This window comes from Pongo abelii, chromosome 9 (genome assembly GCF_028885655.2).
Source record: "Pongo abelii isolate AG06213 chromosome 9, NHGRI_mPonAbe1-v2.0_pri, whole genome shotgun sequence".
NCBI lineage: Eukaryota > Metazoa > Chordata > Mammalia > Primates > Hominidae > Pongo > Pongo abelii.
The window spans coordinates 99140625-99151623 of record NC_071994.2 but is presented as its reverse complement, the minus strand read 5'-3'; the positions used below and the strand labels follow the sequence as shown (position 1 = coordinate 99151623).

The window sequence follows — 10999 nt, the reverse complement described above, 5'->3', positions numbered from 1 at the left end:
GTAAGTTACATTTCTCTAAATGTGTCCTTCATTTCCAGAAGTTGTTATTGGTTTTTATTTATGCTGTCTATTTCACTGAAGATTTTTCCATTCATATCCTGTATGATTTTTTTTGTTGTTTCTTTAAGTTGGACTTCACCTTTCCCTGGTGCCTCTTTGATTAGCTTAATAATTGACCTTCTGAGTTCTTTTTCTGGCAATTCAGAGATTTTGTCTTGGTTTGGATCCATTGCTGGTGAACTAGTGTTATCTTTGGGGGGTGTTAAAGAACTTTATTTTGTCATATTACCAGAATTAATAAACTAGTAAGTTAACAAACTCAAAATTCATCTCATTTAATATATCATCCAGGGTTAGCCCTGCCTTAATTCTCAGGTTTATCTGAACTTTATTACTTCAAGTATCTCTACATGAAATAAATGAAACAAGAGTTCCTCAACTGACTGTAACAACTAAAGAAAAATACTTCTGTTTGTTTCCAAATGGTTCTTTTTTAATAGTCCCAGAAATCAATGCTGAAATGCTAAAACATTAGAGCAGAATGTACAAAACATTCTTGAATTATATTTCATTCTTGGGTGCCAGGCACATTGGGTTTGTATCACACAACACTGAAATAATAAAAAGCAGGTGCCCTGTCAAGTTGCTTTTGTAATTGGGAAGCTAAGAGTTGATGTATTTTGCTAAGAATTTTGACAGAAAAACCCCATTGGATGAGTCTAATGCCCTATTATAGATTGAATAAGATAGAGATTGGGAGGGGACATAGTACTTAAGAATACAGTAGATGAAAAATTAGACCAATAATACTTTTTATGACTTATAGAAAATAAATCTTTTTAAAAATCACTGCAGCAAAAAATGTGGCCAGTTGCTAAGAAGAGTTTTTTCCATATGATGGAGACTCTGAGTTTGGAAGCTTAGAAAAAAAACCAGCAAGTGTGTTAGTATGGAGAAAACAGGAAGACAGCTTCCTCTCTGAATATACACCATTTCCTGGGGAGGAAGTGAGGACTTAAAAAAAAGTTCTTTGTTGGCTCTGTAACAGAGGGGCATCTATTTAGTGATGACCATATATGTTTACACAAGCCAGGATATAGACCTTAAAAACAGTAAAGCCTTGAAAGTACCCTCTTTATTCGATAATGTCAAGATGCAGAGCCCTTGGATTAGTTGGTGTGATATCTGTTGTATTTTGTAATCATCACTGGTTTACTCACAGCCATGCATATACTGCCTGGACAATTTTTAAGGGACAGCAGTTATACTCCATCCGGTAAAGTGGATTTCACCTCTGTTTTTCTTTTGACTGTGTTGGCATATCCTGAGGCAACCTCACTATCTCACAGGCAGAGCAGCAGAGGGCCTGGGTTTTATTGCCCTGCATGCCAGAACACAGCCTCACTTAAGGTGTGCATAGGTAAAAGAGGCCGCCCCAGGCAGTTATGTAGTTGCACATAATCTGTGCTGAGTTTGGCTGCTGGCCGCAATTTGTTTATAATCAACTTTATTGAAGGATGAAGCAATATCATGGAAGAGACCACAATTTACCAACTAATTTGGGAAATTGGATCTAAGATGTACCTTACCTTGACTTTTACTGAGTGTTTAGACAGAATTTGCCCTGTAACCTTTAAGGGGCTTAAAAGATGGGCCAGTGAATAATTAAAATGACATCCTTTATAGCACAGCATTGCACAGCAGAAAGAGCACACAACAAAAAGCTATGCTTGGAGTACCCCAAAGCCATAGATTTCCAGATTACAATAGAGAAGTCTAACTGGTGCAGTTACAAGAAAACAAGTTCTTTTATAGAGGGCAGACTAAATCTCTTGTATGAAAACAAAAAGGGAGGCAGACTTAACATCTTTCCTTAAGTTACCTTGAAAAAATGTTATGGTTTAAATTTACTGCGTTTTTTCAGGAGGTTGGATGATAATCTTTCCCTGCCCCTTTTTTATGCTTGTAACACTTCATGGTCTATATAACTTTTGTCTTTTATTTACCAAACATGATATTTTTAAAAGATTCTTCTAAAACCATTTGTTTTCCCGGTGCTGCTTTTGATACCTCCATTTTTCCAGAAATTTCCTAAGTATTTGATAAATAATATTATGGAGTTGCAGGGCTGCTCCAAAATCCATAACCAAAGCAGCTTTTATTTTCTCACATAGTTGACTTTATGTGTGGACTTTGCAGACAAGAATAAAAGAAGAAAACATCTGTACTCTTTTACTTTAGGTCTGAAAAGCACAAAATGAAATGGGTTTCCTGATGACCCTTTACTCACTGGCAGCCATTCTGGCAATTTCTTTTTTTTTTTTTTTGAGATGGAGTCTCGCTCTTTCACCCAGGCTGCAGTGCAGTGGTGCAATCTCTGCTAACTGCAACCTCTGCCTCCTGGGTTCAAGCGATTCTCCTGCCTCAGCCTCCTGAGTAGCTAGGATTACAGGTACACAGCCATGCCCGGCTAATTTTGTTTTATATTTTTAGTAGAGACGGGATTTTACCATGTTGGTCAGGCTGGTCTCAAACTCCTGACTTCGTGATCTGCCTGCCTCGGCCTCCCAAAGTGCTGGGATTACAGGCATGAGCCACCGCACCTGCCTATCTGGCAATTTCAATATCTCTGCAATTATAAAAACTTTTCAGCAGAATTGTTTACTTTCTCTTGTATTACTGGTACTCACCCCAAATATTCATGTTGCATAAAAGAAACTCATTTTTAATAACATATAAGCTATACTTATTTTCCATGTTCACAAAGCATTTTGAAAAGATCAAGGAATTATTTCTAGATAACACATAAAAACTTCTATTGCTTAACCTTCTCAATAATTAAAAAAAAAGAGTCAATCGAAACTGAAATTAAGAAAGCTTTTAGAACCAGAAAGTTCATATAAGGCATCATTTTTGCCAAAGACATCAGTTTTTCCTTAGGCACAAAAGTAAACTTTGTTTCTTCTTAAACGTGTAAAAATTTGCATGGACAACATGAGCAAAACACCTGAAAGTTTGAAAACAAAGTGCAGAAACAAACCTCAATGCTCAACTGTATTAGCTGTAAGCCAGACTGGGGAATCTTTCCAAAGGGGCAACAAAGAAGGTAGGGATGGATGAAGGAAGGCACATCTTTGACCTTTGAGAGGAGAGGAAAGAAAAGGGTTCCAATGGCCAGGCAACCTCCAGCCATCAGTCCCATCAGTTAGAAGAGCAGAAGGCAGCTCATCAGAAGCAGCGACATTTGGGCTATTGCAAGAGCAATTATTTGGCTTGCCAAGTAAATTCAGCCTGTGAGCTACATAGGCTCTAGTTTAAGCAACATGAATCATACAACTGCTCTTGTTATCATGTTTGAAGGTGTCCCTTCACTAGCCTGGTGTTTTACCACACAGTACTGGTCTGCCTAAAAAACAGTAAAATTGAATTAAACTTAGCTCGAGCCTCTTGAAGGCAGTGACTATGTCATATTTATATTTGTACCCCAACTGCAGTGCCTGAAATGTATTAGACATTAGATGCTAAATGCATGATGCTAAATGCATGTTGGATGATTAAACAAGTATAGAGCATCTGCAATATACCAGGCATCATGTTAAGGCCCAGGGATGGTCCCTGGGAGTTCACTCGAAGTCTTGTAGAAATGAGTAAATGAATATGTTGGTAAGTTTGCTGCATTAAAGTAGTCTGAATAATTGTTACTAACAAAACAAGGAATGGCAACAATTAGGTCACTACGGTAATTGCTCAAAGCGCAATTCACAGATTGGAGCATTCAATTATGTGGCAACCATATGGTTATGCATTTCACCATGTTGACATCATACTGTAAAATTCACACATTATATGAAAAGAAATTACACCAGGAAAGTACAGGCTACCACAAAGTAAAGTGAAAAACACATTACTGAAATTTACTGCTAAGCAACAGATATAGGACTCTGAGCTTTCGATTCTTAAGAAGTTCACTGATGCCAATTTCAAGAGGCCCTCCAATCAATGTAATAAGAATGAAGGATAAAGAGAAATGGAATGTAGTAGAGCAATGATGAGAGGAGAAAGACAACTAATTTAATTTAGGTGCACCTAAAATTACATCGAAAACACGTAACACCGCCACGATTCACCTTGGCAGAAAGCCAGGAAACCTGAGTCCTTGTCCTCTCTCTCTGCTACTAAGTGGCTGTATGAACTTAAGCAGATTCCTTCAACATAATGTGACTGCAATGCACTATTTCTGATATAAATTGTGGTTTAAAAAAACAAAAACAAAAACTCTTGGAGTCTTTGGTGAGACCTCTTAATGCATATGCTTTTATCTATGTAAATATATCAGAATTATAGGCCTATAAATCAGTGACCTCTTTATTATCTTGAATACAATTAACCTGATCTTACTGGTAAAGGCTGTGTGTCAGCAGTTCCCTAGTAATGTCCCTTTCCAAAGGATAGCTCTTTCTCAACCCTCTTTGTTTTCACAACACTTTTGCAAATTTCTGTTACAGAACTTGCCTGAATCAATGCACATTACTTAGTCTGTTTGTAAGTCTGTCATCTACACTAGGCTCTGAATTATTGAGGGCAGACACAATGACCTACTCTTCTTTTAGAGTCCTTCCATAGTACAGGGGTTGGCACGTAGTAGGTGCTCAATAAATATTGAATGACTATTTAATTAACTTGGGTGGGCAATAGTATATGTGGTGCATGTCACATGTCTTCCATTTGCCCCTCCAAGTGCACCTACACCCTTTTGTCCCTGCTCTGGTCAGAAGGCCTTTGCTTCCTTTCAAGGCAGCCTGCCCCACAGGAATCTCTCTCCTCAGTTCCAGAAACCTCTCCCTCCCTCAGTCCTTCAGGCCTAGGGGTGGTGACAGCATCTCTGTGGTTAGCCCTGGGCTCCTGCTGTATCCCTGGAGATTCCCCCACACCCTATTTACACCTGGATAATTAGTCCTTAACCCCTTCACAAATTATCCTAAGTCAAGTGCACCATCTGTTTCCTGTGAGAGCACTCACTAATACAGTAGATTAGAAAGGAGAAAGATTTCTGTTTAAAATGTGTTTTTGCACTCATATTATTGAGAATAACCGCACTAAATTTTTTGAAAACATTTAACAAATAGATCCTTGGGTGGGCTAAATATTTTCATACATGGCTGACCTGCACTGATTCACTCATTCCAAAGTATGTTACGGATTCATTTCCATTTCTACACCATATATGGATTTTGCATTTGAATTAGTAAGTATGTTCATGTTTGGTCATTTGTGTTTAAGCGTATTTCTCTGTGACTTGCGACTTCTTGCATTAGAATGTAAGTGCCTCAAGAGAAAGGATACTATGTTTTTCTTTTACTTTTCTTTTGTAATGGCTTGCTCCTAGCAGCTTGCCGACTGACTTATATCTAAAAAAATCTAAATAAAATTTGTTAATTATGAATACAGCTTAATAAATGTACAGCCAGATCTGACAACAAACATTTTGCACATTTTTAAGGCATAATCTGATAGGACTTGTTGCATTCTTTTCCAGAGCCAGCAATTCTTAAGGAAGTGAAAGACCTAGTCAATTGGTATATTCATGGTGCAATTATTTGAAAAATCATTAAAATGTCTGTTCTTTAGAGAATGTTAAACATATTAATTCAGGTAATTGTCCAGATATGCTATGCCTTTGTCACTGATGTGTAAACACCATGAAGTCAGCAACTTTTTCTGTTTTGTGTATGTCTGAATCCCCAGTGCCTAAAACACAGCCTGGCATTATAAGGTATTCAATAGGTATTTGTTGATTAAATGAATATATTGAAGTTTGATTATATTATTGTAGCCTGCTATGTTAAATTTGCAATTGCTGTGCTGTCATTCATAAATGATTTTAAAAGGCAATTCAGATTCCTTTTTTTCAACATATTTATTGCCTTATTACTGTGTTCAAAACTTTATTAGGTGTTTCCTTTGGGAGCTCACATTCTATAGGTAAAAAATATCATCTGAGGCTAGACATGATGGCTTATAGCTGTAATCTGAGCACTTTGGGAGGCCGAGGCAGATAGATCACCTGAGGTCAGCAGTTCAAGACCAGCCTGGCCAACGTGGTGAAACCCTGTCTCTACCAAAAATACAAAATTAGCCAGGCGTGGTGGCACATGCCTGTAATCCCAGCTACTCGGGAGGCTAAGGACAGGAGAATGGCTTGAACCTGGGAAGTGGAGGTTGCAGTGAGCCAAGATCGTGCCATTGCACTCCAGCCTGGGCGACAAGAGCGAAAATCCGTTTCAAAAAAAAAAAAAATCATCTGGAACACAGCATAGTCACTTAATGGATCCTATCTCAATGGCTTTTCTTTCACATCACATCTTTACCCAAAGCAAGCTTTACTAACCTTCGTTCTCCTAATCCCTGACTTTTGCAGGCTTTGAAGAATTATACTGAAGCAATTAGCACTTTCCTAACGCATTCCTGATCCTACCTGGGATTCCATAACTGGTGACCATGCTTTGCCTTTCATGTAGGCTTGGTTACTCCAATAAAACTGCTGAAACATAATCAATTTTTTTTTTTTTTTTTTTTTTTTTTTGAGATGGAGTCTCGCTCTGTCACCCAGGCTGGAGTACAGTGGTGAGATCTCGGTTCACTGCAATCTCCGCCTCCCGGGTTCACGCCATTCTCCTGCCTCAGCCTCCTGAGTAGCTAGGACTACAGGCGCCCGCCACCACCCCCAGCTAATTTTTTTTTTTTTTTTTTTTTTTTTTTGTATTTTTAGTAGAGACAGGGTTTCACCGTGTTAGCCAGGATGGTCTTGATCTCCTGACCTCGTGATCCGCCTGCCTCGGCCTCCCAAAGTGCTGGGATTACAGGCGTGAGCCACCATGCCCAGCTGAAACATAATCAATTCTTACATGATTTTTTCTACTTCATCCACAATGGTAGAAAATAGACTCTGTTTTCCTCCTGTGTGTGATTAACATGAGGCCTTCATGGTACTATACTTCAATTAGAGACTTTTTTTTTTTTGAGATGGAGTCTCGCTCTGTCGCTCAGGCTGGAGTGCAGTGGCATGATATTGGCTCACTGCAACCTCCTCCTCCAGGGTTCACGCCATTCTCCTGCCTCAGCCTCCCGAGTAGCTGGGGCTACAGGTGCCCGCCACCATGCCCGGCTATTTTTGTGTGTGTGTGTGTGTATTTTTAGTAGAGACGGGGTTTCACCGTGTTAGCCAGGATGGTCTCGATCTCCTGACCTTGTGATCCGCCTGCCTCGGCCTCCTAAAGTGCTGGGATTACAGGCGTGAGCCACCACACCCTGCCCCATTTTAGACTTTTAAAATCCTTTTCTTAGGTCTTCATATGACTCCACTTGGTCTAAGCTTTTATACTCACAGACATTTTGAAATATTCACAAATCCTTTTACTTTTTTGTCTACAAATAGGTCCTTGATATAAACCATTAATGTGGAATAGTCCTAGTGGTCTCAGAACTTGAAACATATTGAACAAAACTCCAAACTAAGCGTAACTGTTTCTTAATCTAAACAGACTTCTAAAGCACCCAGAGCCTGTGATGGAATTGTACATGGCAAAATGCTGTTACAATTGGGGAGGGAATGGTCCTTTTAGGCAATTAAACATCCTTCTCTTCTTCCCTTTCCTCCTCCCCTTACTCTCTCCTACTCTTTCTCCTTTTCTTCTTGAATACCCAGAGATTCACTTCCCTTTGTAAATATTTGAGTCTACATAGTAGAAATGTTTTATACATCTATCCATCAAGTAGGTTCAAGTAATTATGGTAAGTAGTTATATGGAACTACCTAAATATCTATTGCTCTGATCTGTCCATGAAGATCTTTTACAATGTATTTCAGATTTCATGGCATAAGTAAATGAGACTTTTTTTTTCTTTTTTATTAAAAAACAGAGGCATTTTTTTTCAAAAGAGTTAAATGTCGTAATCTTATGAAATACTGCTTTCAAAACATAAAACCAAAGAAATTCAGAAATAAAGCTTATCATCCTGGTTGTTTTTGTTATATAGAATTGTCTTTACTATTTTTCCCCTCTCATTGTCACCTCTTGGTTCATGGTATGTGATTAAGAGATGGTACCATTGCCCTCTGATTGCCTTGCTTCTGGTGCTGCCTCTCCTGAAGTGGCCCTTTTTAGTCAGATCCTCAAAGCTATTTCAACATTTCTCCACCCGTATCCCCCCACCACCCTCCACCAAATACACATGCTTTGCACTATTACAGATGTTAACTTGTCAAAGTCCAGAAGCTCCTCAGAAGTCAGCAGGAAGACATGGTGGATTGAGGCATTGCCATGACCTGAAGGAAATAATTAAAATGCAGGAGTGTTGCTGTGAGGGACACACTAACTTAGTACATCTTTCTCTGATGAAATCTGTCAGGCTCTTAGTTTACCAAATGTGGGAACTTTTGTGCTTGTTTTGCTCTTAGGCACAGGATAGGTCCCAGGAGAGATTCCGTTCATTCCTCAAAGAGAAACAGAAGAAAAAGAATGAAGTCTCACTAATAGCTTGTTAGAAGAATTGTGTTTACTCTGAGATCTGACTCAAGAAATGGACATGGAATCTCAGCAAATCCAAGCTACAGATGATATCTGTTTTGCAGCTGGGCCATGCAGAGCTCAGCCATGGCTTCTCCTGACCAAGGGATGTTAAAGTTATCTAGAACATTAAGAGTGTTAATGAGTATATACAGAGAGACTAATTGTGAGCAAAATCATTAATTAGGGTCGTGTTTACATTTTTATTGTGGCTAATCTTTCATCTGTTTGAACTAAGGTTCTTACTGTGTTCCAAAGGTGATAATAATATAACTAAATTCCTCTGATACTAAAGTAGTCACACTTTTATTTCTTAATTTACCTGAGTTGATTCCTGGCCACCCTTCCCCTCCTTATCACACTAGAGATAATTTTCAGTAATGTTTTCTTTATACTGTTAAGTGATTCCCTTCCCAGTGGAACCAGAAGGTGAATGTACTTAATGAAATGATTGGTCTGCATTTTGGCATTCGTCCAAATTGATAAAATATAGAGGGACTTTTCCATTCATTATTTTGTTCATCATTTATAGAAAATGTGGAAACTTTTGGGTAGGTTTGGCTTTCTGCCAATTAATGTTGTCACTGTTTTCCTCTGATGCATATTCACATGAGTCAACAGAAACCTTTTTGACTAAGCAGAGTTAGATTTAGCGAGACTGCGTACTTCAAGGTATTTATTGGATGTGGAAACCTAAAATAGGAGGGGTGTCGTAAAACCTCAGACAGAAGTACTGACAAAGAGTTTCCCCAAATGATGGAACCGCCATAGCCCGCACACATTCCCAGGGCACATTCTACAGAATGGACAAAGAAATACTCATCTGTGTCATCACTTGCTCAAAAAAAAAAAAAAAAATTATCTGAAACATGGAAGGTATATCAATCAGATTTGCATTTGGCTGTGAGTGACAGAAAATGCAAAATAATAGTAGGTTAAAATACATAAATATTTATTTCTGTCTCTTGTAAAAGAAGTCCCAGGGTAGGTAAACCAGGAGAGAGGCACTTAACAGTGTCAGGGATCCACGTTCCGTCTCTTCTGCGGTTCTGCCCACCTTATCATGGGGCTTCCCTGTCACGGACAAGATGGCTGCTAGTGGTCCGGTTGGGAAGAAGGAGAAAATACCTGCAGCAATAGCAACAGCAACAGCAACAAGGACTACCCCTCTCCATTTTTTTTTTTTTTTTTGAGACGGAGGCTTGCTCTGTTGCCCAGGCTGGAGTGCAGTGGCGCCATTTTGGCCCACTGCAACCTCCGCCTCCCAAGTTCAAGGAATTCTCCATCTCAGCCTCCTAAGTAGCTGGGATTACAGGCGCCTGCCACCATGCCCGGCTAATTTTTTTGTATTTTTATTAGAGATGGGGTTTCACTATCTTGGCCAGACTGGTCTTGAACTCCTGACCTTGTGATCTGCCTGCCTCGGCCTCCCAAAGTGCTGGGATTACAGACGTGAGCCACCGCACCCAGCCAGGACTACCCCTCTCTTTAAGGACCCTTCCCAGAAGTCACACACGATACTTCCAGGTAAATCTTAGTCAGGCTGTCACCCCTAGCTGCTAGAGTGGCTAGAAAATGGAGCCTTTATTTTGGGTGGTTATGTGACCAGCCAAAAGTAAGGGATGGTACGACTCATGAAGAAGGGAAGAAGGGATATTGTTCCTCCTTCTGGAACTTTGCCAGTGTTCCCACCTTTTCCCGGAAGCCTAATCATCTCTCCGTGGGCAGTGACAGACTCTCTACTCTGTCTGTTCACAGGATACCTGGGGTAGGTTTTCAGTTTCAGGAGCCACACTACAAAATAGATACATGTGAACCAGTAAATTACCAGAATGGTTGTGAGGACTGGGATCCTCCATCCACCCCCATGATGATTACAAAACTTGAATGGATCATATCGTCTGAGGAACAAATGAGGGAACTGGTGATGTTTAGCTGGGAATTTCTCTATGCCTTTCTCTGAAAAGACATAGGGAGGACATATCTGACTCAGAATGTTTGACAAACGATTCTGTGTGTTCCTAGCTGGTAGAATTAGAACATGCCCCAAATCAGTGAGCCTAACTTAAGGCAATACGTAAAGGAGCATTTTCTGTTTCTCACAGCAGTCCCGAGGTCCAGTAAGGTATCTCTGGGTAAAGTGAACTCACTGTCATCAAAGGGATTGAAGCAGTGTCTGTAGGGTCAATTGATAGCCTTCCAACATGTCTTCCTGGCTCTAGTCTTAAGACCCATCCAGACCATTCTCCATATCCCCATTGGTGATATTTTTAAATGCAAAAGAGACCATATCACTTCTCAGTTTAATCCCTTTCAATGGCTTTCCATTGTCTGCCAATCTCCCAGTTCCTCTTGACCTGGTGTTTACTTACTCACTGCAAGTTTCTAGATAAAATTTTCACTTCCTCAAATATGTCAAATCTCTCTCCTGT

At 39.6% G+C, this 10999-nt stretch overlaps 1 protein-coding gene across 2 annotated transcripts in view; it reads left to right on the top strand.

Moving 5' to 3' along the window:
• MAML2 (mastermind like transcriptional coactivator 2) overlaps positions 1 to 10999 on the top strand; it is a 367004-nt gene that overhangs the window by 134547 nt on the left and 221458 nt on the right. The gene's annotated exons all lie outside the window — the stretch shown is intronic.